Source organism: Octopus sinensis, linkage group LG5, assembly GCF_006345805.1.
Source record: "Octopus sinensis linkage group LG5, ASM634580v1, whole genome shotgun sequence".
NCBI classification, from domain to species: domain Eukaryota; kingdom Metazoa; phylum Mollusca; class Cephalopoda; order Octopoda; family Octopodidae; genus Octopus; species Octopus sinensis.
Genome location: NC_043001.1, coordinates 21061499 through 21072996, shown reverse-complemented (window position 1 = coordinate 21072996; position 11498 = coordinate 21061499). Strand labels below are relative to the sequence as shown.

The following is an 11498-nucleotide window of genomic DNA, read 5'->3' as shown; positions in this document are numbered from 1 at the left end:
ATGGAAACTAAAAGAAGCCCGTCATACATATGTGTGTGTGTGTGTGTGTGTGTGTTTACATCCCGGTAACTTAGCAGCTTGCCAAAAGAGGCTGATAGAATAAGTATCTGGCTTTATAAAAAAAATAAGTACTAGGGTCAATTTGTTCAACTAAAATTCTTCAAGTCAGTGCTCCAGTATGGCTGCAATCTAATGACTGAAAGAAGTAAAAGATAAAAGATGCTACTGATTGATGATGCAAGCTGTCGTATAGGGGGTCCGTGAGAAGAATGAAGGATAGATGTTATAAGGAAACAGCTCAGAGAAGTGGGTGTAATGTTTGGCAGTATAGAAGGAATGAAGATATATGTAGAAATGGGTTCACAGCAGAATAATAATATAGTAGATAGAAGAGTGATGGAAGATGAGTGATAGGAGGATGAGGTAGTAACAACAGATGTAAACTTGACAGGGACACATTGAGCAAGGGACCCAGATATGTGCATACACATTATGCGCATATCACCTCTTTAATATCAGTTCCATGATCTTTGCTTAGATGGGAGAGTTTTCTCAAGGTCTGAATGTCCCCATTTGTCTTCGTCCTTTGTCATTTCCTCTGTGAGGTTCAGTATATCTTGAGCTCAGTCATTGTTTTATTCCGTGTGTTCCTGGATTGCCTTCTTCCAAAGGTTCCATCCATTGTAAGCAATCAACACTTTTTCATTCAGCTGTCCTCATCTCACGTCCATACCAAATGCATTCTTCTCTCTTACACTCTTCATTTGATTCCTTTTATACTGTTCTTCTCTCAACACATTTGCATTCTGTTGTTTGTGCACATTCAGAGGAGCATGCTTGCTTCATCTCCTTCTGATCTGTTTATGTCATATACATTCACTGCCATGCAGCATTGCAGTTCATACACAAGCATCATACAATGTGCTTTTCACTCTGAGAAAAAAAAAACCTTTTATTACCAAAGGAAATAATAACTTTCTGAACTTTCCCCAGTCTGTTCTTACTCTGGCACTACATTTTCATAACATTCTCCACTGCTACTTAGGTCACCTAGGTAACAAAAGCTATCAGCTACTTTTAAGGATCCTCCTGGGTATTTGAAAGAATTTATTTCCCCATGTGCTCTTAGTGTTCATTGCTCTTGTATATATGCCACACACACAGTCTGCTTTCTCTGCTAACCTGCCTATGATTATACATCACTTTGTATATCCATGGTTTGCGTTGGGTATACTTTGTTGATTTTACTACCTACTCTTTTTGCACATCTCAAGCAAAACCATTTTTCTGATGGAAGTAGGGTCCAGTGTGGTTTCCTACTTCCTAATATTGTAGTCTTTGTCAAGTTATGTTTGACACCCTTTGGTTCTCAGTATTGCTTCCATGCCTGGGGAAACAGGACATGATTGGTTACAAGAAGGGATCTGGTTGTAAAAAATCTGCCTCAAAAACTCTCTGTGTTCCATGCAGCAGGAGAAAGCAGACATAAAATGATGATGGATATAGAAAGCACTAATTGTTCAATGTAAGGCCATAGATTCATAAAGGTGCTTGACTTAGTGGTTAGGGTATTTGGCTCACTATTGTAAGGCCCCGAGTTCAATTCCTAGCAGTATGTTGTGTCCTTAAAGCAAGAAACTTTATTTCATGTTACTCCAGTCTTCTCAGCTGGCAAAAATGAGTTGTACCTGTATTTCCACATTCTGTGTCTCCCTGAGAACTACATTAAGGGTATGCTCAGTCATAAGGCGGCGAGCTGGCAGAAACGTTAGCACGCCGGACGAAATGCGTAGCCGTATTTCGTCTGCTGCTACGTTGTGAGTTCAAATTCCCCCGAGGTCGATTTTGCCTTTCATCTTTTCGGGGTCGATTAAATAAGTACCAGTTACACACTGGGGTCGATATAATCGCCTTAATCCGTTTGTCTGTCCTTGTTCGTCCTCTCTGTGTTTAGCCCCTTGTGGGTAGCAAAGAAATAGGTATGCTCAGCCATTCGCATGTTAATTTCATGAGCAGGCTGTTTCCACTGATTGGGTCAACTGGAACACTTGTCGTTGTATCCGATGAAAAGCCAGCGAGACCAAATATGTAGTAACGAGGTACAATGTTATATACATTTAATGTTGTATATTGTGTAATCAACGAATGGTCATGAAGGAGGTATTGGACTCAAAGAAGATGTTTGTATTGTTGGATTTAAAAAGATAAAGCTGTAAAAGATGTAATTGTTAAAAGGCAACGGATATTAAAAATAGACATGAAATATAAGCCAGATAATTGTTTGTAATTCTTCAGTAAATTAAAACATAAAAACAGAACTAGTGAGGGGGGGAAAAAAGAATGAAAAAAATTAATTATGGAAATGACAGACAGAAATCATAGTTTGCATTTTTAGATGTTTAAACCAGGAATGCCTGAAAAAATAAAAAAAGAAAAGGCACTAAAAAATAATGGAAGAATAAATGAGAGAATGAAATGCAATTATAATTTTCTGTTGTGTAAAATGAGAATTGAATTCAAACAAGATTTCCATAAATGTGTGCTTCAAATTACAATGGAAGTGCACTGAGAAAATTTGCAAATAGCTGGAAGTGAAGCTGAGTTCTGAAAATGCTCTAAAAATTCCAGAAGATGGAATTTATATTCTAACACACACACACACATTTAGAACATGGATGTTAAAGGATGATGATATATATGCTCAACATCATCAACCATGCAAGCATAAGTTGGATGTTTTGACAGGATCTGACAGGTCTGAGGACTGTATGATGCTCCAATGCCTGCTTTGGCATGGTATCTACAACTGGATGTCCTTCCTAGTTTTTGGAAGGGTATCCTAATACTTATCACTTTACAGGGTGTATCAGTGAGGTTGCCATGCAACTTGTAAGTCTCAGATCCCCTTTAACTGAGTCGGGCTACAGTGGAGAAATAGGCAGCGTCATGTTAGGATATATGTGTGTGTGTGTGTGGGGGGTCTCCATTATTCAGTGGTGAGTAAATCTGGATAGAAGGCGGTGAGCTGGCAGAAACATTAGCACGCTGGGCGAAATGCGTAGCTGTATTTCGTCTGTCGCTACGTTCTGAGTTCAAATTCTGCTGAGGTCGACTTTGCTTTTCATCCTTTCGGGGTCGATTAAATAAGTACCAGTTACGCACTGGGGTCGATATAATCGACTTAATCCGTTTGTCTGTCCTTGTTTGTTCCCTCTGTGTTTGGCCCCTTGTGGGTAGTAAAGAAATAGGTGAGTAAATCCGGAACAGGTAATCCAGTTTGATCTGAGAATTGGTCTTATGCCTTCTGAAGAAGTATTTGTACAAAAACAAATAAGGTTTATAATTTAACTTTATATGGCACCCAACTGAATTAACATTTACTTGAAATGCAGTCATTTTCATTTGGTAACAATGGCTTATGCATTTCTTTATTGAACATTCCATAAACTTTCCTGACAAAAGAGGAAAGAAATCCAGTGAGATTCAGTCAAATCACTTCACCATGGAAACAAAAGAAAAACAAGAAAAAAAAGTCGAGGGGTATTAAGCTGCAGAAGCTGGGAGCAAGAGTAATGGGTTGTAGACCCCAAACCAAATGGCGTGTTCAACTGTGCCTTGTGGATATAATTGCAAAGGCTTTGCTGCAAAGAATGGCCACCAACACTTGTTACCACCTTGTAGGGCTCATTTCTTAGATGGGCTGCAGTTAGTCCGATTTTGCAGAGGAAATCAGCATGTCTAACCTGTATGTATTTAGGCTACCAGAGCCATTAGTGCACTGGACAAAATGCTTAGCGGCATTTTGTCCCATCTTTAAATTCTGAGTTCAAATTACACCAAGGTCGACTTTGCCTTTCGTCCTTTTGGGGTCGATAAATTAAGTACCAGTGACACACTGAGGTCAGTGTGATCGACTAGCCCCCCCCCCCCTCCTAAAAGATTTCTGGCCTTGTGCTTTTAGTGGAGAGGATTTTATATGAATTTTTAATGATTCCTTTAAATCAAAATTCCCCTTTGCGTGTGGTGGTGGTGATTTTTTATTCTACTATTAGCCTGTATCTGAAATTTCGCTCAAGTATTCTTTTAAATTACTCTATTGTTAGTTTGTATAATATATTTTATTACAACTTACATGATTCCTTTAGCAATTTACCTCAATCTCAGTGGGTTTTTTTATGGTATTTAGTAATTTAATAGTTTTATATGCAAACAAAAACGTGTCACATTTATACTATTACTTAAAAGTTTTCCTTTTACTTATTATATATTTTAATGTATTGTTCTGATCTGACGCTTAACATATACATGGTTCTTATGGAGAATATTGTAAATGTATTTTGTTTTCGTATTTGGTTTGCAAAATTCTTGATATGAACTTGTGTGTTGAAACAGATTTTGTTGTTGGAGACAGACTTGGAGTAGAGATGACATGCCATCGATGAGATTGCATATGGCGATGAACGGACTCCCATGAATCTAATTGATTGTTTGATTGTCTGAACGATCAATTAGTTAATTAGTTAAATGGCTAATTTACTATTACTAGTAATGATGATGATAAAAGAAGTGAACTAGAACCAGTGCATGTGTTTATTATTGGCATAATAATTCTCCTGTGATACAATAAAATTATAAATTATTTTTACCTACATCTTTGTATGTGACATGTCTATTAATTTACATTCCCTCATGTACATATACTAATTCAGAAATATAAAAGTTTTTCTCTTACAAATTCCAATTGGAACCTTATCAGTTATTAGAATAAAACAACCCATTTAACTTATCATCTGCCCAAATTACTTACTTTAAGGTAAATTTTCAAACTTGACCAAATACTGACCTCTATATTCACTTAATTTTTTTCTTCCTTTCCCTCCTAACCATATCTTCTACCTACCTCTTGATTTTTATACTTAAAGTTTTTTTTTTAAGCTTTGAACTTCTTCATCAGTGTGCTTAACCCTTTAGCATTCAGATTATTCTGTCAAACGTAATGCTTTTTTATTCAAATTGTTTAAAATTAATCCTGCGTTATTCTATAGCTTTGAAGTTTCAATGATGTGGTTATTTATTTTTAGAATGTTAGTGTAGGTTAGGTGTGAGAGGCTTGGAATGGCCAGTTTGAATGTAAAACAAGTAGAATATTTGGGCTGGATATAGCCAGTTTAACCCTTTTGATACTAACCTGGCCAAAACCGGCTCTGGCTCTGTACTACAAATGTCTTGTTTTCATAAGTTTTGAATTAAAATATACCACCAAACCTTAGTCACAATTAATGTTCCCAACACTAGCTGAATGATAACTAAGTTATGTTACTAAATTCTTTGTTATATTTAAAGTAATTGAAAGAAACGCAGAGCATCTCAAAATGAATATGGTAACGAAAGGGTTAAATGCTAAAGGGTTTAGTTTGTCATAAGTTCTAGGACACTGAAAGCCAGAGATTAATCTGGTTTTCATGCTGTACAAAGTAACTGAGATCACCCTCCACCTGCATCTGAACAGGACATGAGTCCATTGCAGGATTAACTTCTCAGCTTTTATTGGAACTCATTTACAGTTGAGTGGACTGGAGCAATCTCAAATGAAGTATTTTGCCCATGAACATGATGCACAGCTTGGTCTGGGAATCAAAACCACAATCTTATGATCATGAGTGCAACACCCTAACCAGCAGGCCATGTGCCTTCACCATCAGAGTGCTACCACCAATAAAAAGAAATTTCCTTACCTTCCAAATTTTGTAATACACATAAAACACTACCTACACATCTTTTAATTAGGCATTCCTAATCATTCCTCTGATTTACCTGTATAAATACCTGAAAATATAGCCTTCATCACTGGTTGAATAAGCCACTAGGTGAAACTTGAAGTCCTACTCAACTTAAACTTGGTAATAAATTTGACTCTATTCTCATTGTTGAGTTACCCTGTCTGTAAATATTCCATTTTATTCTGAACCTTGCTTTAAAATATTAACTTTCATTTAACAATTTATTTGTATATCATAATCGTTTTAACTTCTGCTTTTCCATGCTTGCATGCATCAAATGAAATTTGTCGAGACAGATTTTCTATGGCTGCATGCTCTTCCTGTCACCAGCTCTCACCTCTTTCTTCTAGGCCAGACACAACAAAGACTGCAAATGAATGACACCATTTGTATGATAGTGGCACTGTTTACATTTAGCATGCAATGTCATTATATAGAAACAAGAACACACACGTATATGTTTGTGTGCATTTGTTATAGACTACTTACAATTTCCATGTACCTGTTCCACAAGGTATTGATTAACATGTATGTATGTGTACATACACACACCTTTTTCTTTACTACCCACAAGAGGCTAAACACAGAGAGGACAAACAAGGACAAACAAATGGATTAAGTCGATTATGTCGACCCCAGTGCATAACTGGTACTTATTTAATTGACCCCCGAAAGGATGAAAGGCAAAGTCGACCTCGGCGGAATTCGAACTCAGAATGTAACAGCAGACGAAATATGGCTACGCATTTCGCCCGGCGTGCTAACGTTTCTGCCAGCTCGCCGCTTTAACATACACAAACATACATTCTATATGTGTGTAGTTAAAATGCATTAGAGTTTCACTATTATAGCACATGTGTGCATGTGTATGAAGAAACTGACATTATAAAATCTATAATAATAATAATGGTTTCAAATTTTCGCACAAGGCTAGCAAGTTTGGAGAAAGGATAAGTCATTTACATCGACCCCCAGTTTGCAACTGGTACTTATTTTTTTCAACCCTGAAAGAATGAAAGGCAAAGTCAACCTTCGTGGAATTTGAACCCAGAATGTAAGGGCGGATGAAATGCCTCTAAGTATTTTGCCTATACAACAGGAATAACAACAACAATAATAACAATGTTTCAAATTTTGGCACAAGGCCAGCAATTTTGGGGCAGGGAGTAAACCGATTACATCGACCCCAGTGTTCAACTGGTAATTATTTTATGAACCCTGAAAGGCTGAAAGATGAAGTTGACTTTGCTGGAATTTGAACTCAGAATGTAAAGTGTGAATGATTTTTGCAGCTTGCTATCTAATAATAATAATAATGATAATGATGATAATAATAATAATAATAATAATAATAATAATAATAATAATAATATAATAATAATAATCCTTTCTACCATAGGCACAAGGCTTGAAATTTTGGGGGAGAGAACTAGTTGATTACATTGACGCCAGTGTTTCACTGGTACTTAAAGGATGAAAAGCAAAGTCGACTAATAATAATAATAATAATAACAACAATAATAGCAATACTAGAACACCTACAAAAATCATTGAACAGCTGCAAAAGTTCTCCACAGGGTTTTTAGGGCATGATCAGTAAACAAGTGTCACCTTAATCTGCTGGCTGTGGGCAGCTGACACTTTCCATTATACCCAGTAAAATAAGCTGAGAGTTTTTATCAAATATTATTATTATTAATAATAATAATAATAACATACCGTATATGATATAATTGAGAGTTATCACAATTTCTATGAATATATATAATGCCTATAGTTAAAATATGAAATACTTTTACCACACAATTCTAGTGAACAGATTGGTTATTTTGGTGTAAATTAATAAGTCATAATGGTGTCAACTGTGTATTATGTCCCACCCTTAGACGACTTTTCTATTGTATGAATATAATTTAACGCAGCCACAATTTTCTATTTGTAAACTTTTGTGTATTATGTAGCTGGTGTCAATTTACACTTAGCACAAAATTATAAGTCTTATATATATATATGAAGTATTATGAAGCAATTTCTCCAATAGAATATACCCAGTGGTGTAAATGGTTAGAGACAGGATGGTTTCTAACCTTAGAAGCCAATGCCAAAAAAACAGAATTTATCAGCAAGATATGTGCTTTGCAAATTGCATTGCAGGTTAGCTGTTTGGGTGAGCAGTAACCCTGGATCAGAGCTGATGCAAGTTGTAATTATGGGTAAAACCCATGTCATCATGAACTAACGGGCATGAAAATGATGGTGTTGAAACACACATACATATATGATAATATATATATAATGTATTTATAATACATGTGCACACACACATACACATTCAATACCTGCATATACCAAAGTATATTAATTATGTTATTTTATGTTATTAAATATTATTATATTATTTCATATTATTAAGTGATACTTATCTCTTGTTGGATGAAGTACTTTAGTTGATCTTATCAACAATGGAACAGTACACTATTAATTATAGTATATGCGTAACAACCCTGCCTCCCATATTACAGAAGCACTGCATTTTGGTAAGTCTTGCCACAATGTGAAATTCTGTAGCATGAAACCATTTCTTTATATTGATTTCTATGAAACATGGAAGTCAATAGAAAATGGGTTTTGTAGTACAGCAAAATTTTCAGGGATGCAGTATTTCCATGAATCAGAGATATCTCTTTGTGTGTGTGCGTGTGTGTGTGTACGACTGGTTTCTTTCAGTTTCCATCTAGCAAATCTATTCACAAGGCTTTTTAATTGGCCTGTGGCTATAGCAGAAGACTCTTATCAAGATGCCACACAGTGGCACTGTGCTCAAAACCATGTGGTTGTGGAGCAGACTTCTTACTGCAGAGTCATGCCTGTGCCTATACATATATACATATATATATATATATATATATGTATATATATATATACATATACATGCATACACACACACACATACATACATACATACACACACACTCACACATACATACATACATACATACACACATATATATGAAAGAGAGAGAAAAGAAGGAAAGCAAGAAGTAAAAATGTAAGTTAAACTTTGGTTTACCCACAAGGCCTATTTTTACAGCAAGTTCTAAAATACAGGTTTCATATAAATACTTCTAAGTGCCATGGCTGATAGACCTTCCTAACAGCAGGCACTTCACTGGATGCATTTTATTGTGGCATCAGCACTGGTGAGGTTGTCCTGTCCTTCACAAGTCAAGATTAAAGGGTCCTCTTGATCCTGTGTTGCCTTTGTTCATTTGTTGATCATTTTATAGTTTACAGTACATTTTATTGTGGCACCAGCATGGTGCAGTGAATACAAAAGGGGCAACTGATAGATGAAAAGGTATTGAATAGATAAGAGGGATAAGCAGGAAAACTTACCAAAAAGCCTAAATGTGTATATATATATATATATATATATATATATATATATATATATTTATTATATATCCAACTATATATTATATACTACACTCACGGAGTGGTTGGCGTTAGGAAGGGCATCCAGCTGTAGAAACACTGCTAGATCAGACTGGAGCCTGGTGCAGCCTCCTGGCTTCCTAGACCCCAGTCGAACCGTCCAACCCATGCTAGCATGGAAAACGGATGTTAAACGATGATGATGATGATCCAAGTCTCCAGCATTACCTCTATTTTAACATACATTTTGCCATGCTTGCATAATTGATTGAGGCCTCTCCAGCACTAGTGTTGCCAGTTGCCATGGTCCTTCATCATCTGCTACACGAGATGAAATATTTTCACATCTGTCTTTACCATTTAGTCCCAACTCCTCCTCCTCTTATTCAATTTGTGCACTTGGCACTTCTTTATATAGTTGTCATCATCCATACATATCAAATGCCCATAACAATGCAGACTTCTCCCTTGTACACTTCATCTGATTCATCTTATATCCAGTTCCCTCTCATCTCATTTGTACTCCATAGTCTATGCACACTGATGTTACACATCCAGCAAAGCATGTTCACTTTGTTTCCTTTTGGTTTTCACAAATTCTCTGCAATCAAGCCCCACATCTAAATACTATGCAGCATTGCACTTTGTACACAAACATCAAGCAATGCTTTTTACACTGAGAGAGAAGCCCATTGTTGCTAGAAGAGGTAATGCATCCCTGAACTTTTCCCAAAGTATTCTTTGATGGGCTATTATGCTCTCAGAACATCCGCTCCCTACTGATACTAATTTTATTTAGGTAGCACATTCTCCCAACTATTTTTAGGGAGCTGCCCAGGCATTTGAGAGAATATGTTTCTTGCATACTCTTTGTATTTATTGCACTGTGAGCCTGTCACATATAAAGTCTTATCCTCTCTGGTAGACTGTCACTGATTCCAATACAGCACTTGTATGTCTACTGCTTACTCTGGGTGTACCATGTGGAGTTCTCTATATTGAGCATGGTTATTTTCCTGATGGTAGCAGAGTCCTGTCTTCTTTCCTACTTACTAATACTTTAATCTTTACTAAATTTACTTTGAGGCCTCTTGGTTTTAGCTTAGGTTTTGCTTTCACGTCTGAAATTCTTCTCTAAATATACAACAGATGCAACTATAATAACTAGGTCATCAGCATATAGGAGTTCTCACAGACAGCCAGTTTTAAACAACTTTGTTATAGCTTGGAGGACTGTAATGAACAAATAGGGGCTGAGGACACAGGGAAGGATTTTACAGACTCCTACCTTAACATGAAATTTGTTACTAAACTCATTGATGACTCACCTTGCTGACTATACTTCTGTACAATCAGCTTATGCATTCTCACAGGCTATTCATCTACCACTAGCTTCCTTAGAGACCACCACATTACTGAACATAGAACACTGTTAAAAGCCTTTTCTAGATCAACAAGTACCAGGTATAAGTGGATTATTCTTGGCTAAATACTTCTCCATTTGTTTCACTTGGAAGATGGCATTAGCTGTACATGTGAGTGTGTATATAACATATACATGTGCATGTATATCATTTTCCTCATTATCATTATTTTGACATCCACTTTTCCATGCTCACCTGGATCAGATGTAATTTGCTGAGGTAGAATTTCTATGGCTGGATGCCCTTCCTGTCACCAACCTTTACCTGTTTCCAAGTAAGGTGATATTTCCCTGTGACCAGACCTGTTTCCACAGACAGTATATCTATATATATGCATGCATACATGTGTGTGTATGTGTGATTAAGATGTTCACTTTGCGACCATGTGGGTCTAGGTTCAATCCCATTGCACATCACTGGACAAGTATCTTCTACTATAGCTCCATTTTGACTTCTGAATGAATTTGATAGATGGAAATTGAAGGAAGTTTGTTTATATATATATATATATATATATAGTTAATCCAAGCATGAAAACACAACAATGCGAGGACATGGAACAAGTATAGTATTATTGGATGCTCAGGAAAGAAGGAGGGTTTAATGTTTTGAGCGAAGCTCTTTATCAGAAACATAGGAAAAGGAAAAATCCAAAGAAGTGAAGACAGAGGAAAAAAAAATATATATATACATGTATGTGTGTGTATAAATGTGCATAAATGTTGACTCCTATAATAGCTTCACTCAAGAAAAATGGTGATTTGTTATTTTCCTTGTTGGCATTATAAAGCTGCCACTCTGTACTTTCAAAGACAGAAAGAGCATCTGGTTATAAAATCCTGCCTCAATACTCCCTTGT

At 36.2% G+C, this 11498-nt stretch overlaps 1 protein-coding gene across 1 annotated transcript in view; it reads left to right on the top strand.

The window, feature by feature from the left end:
* The window catches only part of LOC115211931 (serine/threonine-protein kinase H1 homolog), a 124307-nt gene that overhangs the window by 9791 nt on the left and 103018 nt on the right, over window positions 1-11498 (top strand). The gene's annotated exons all lie outside the window — the stretch shown is intronic.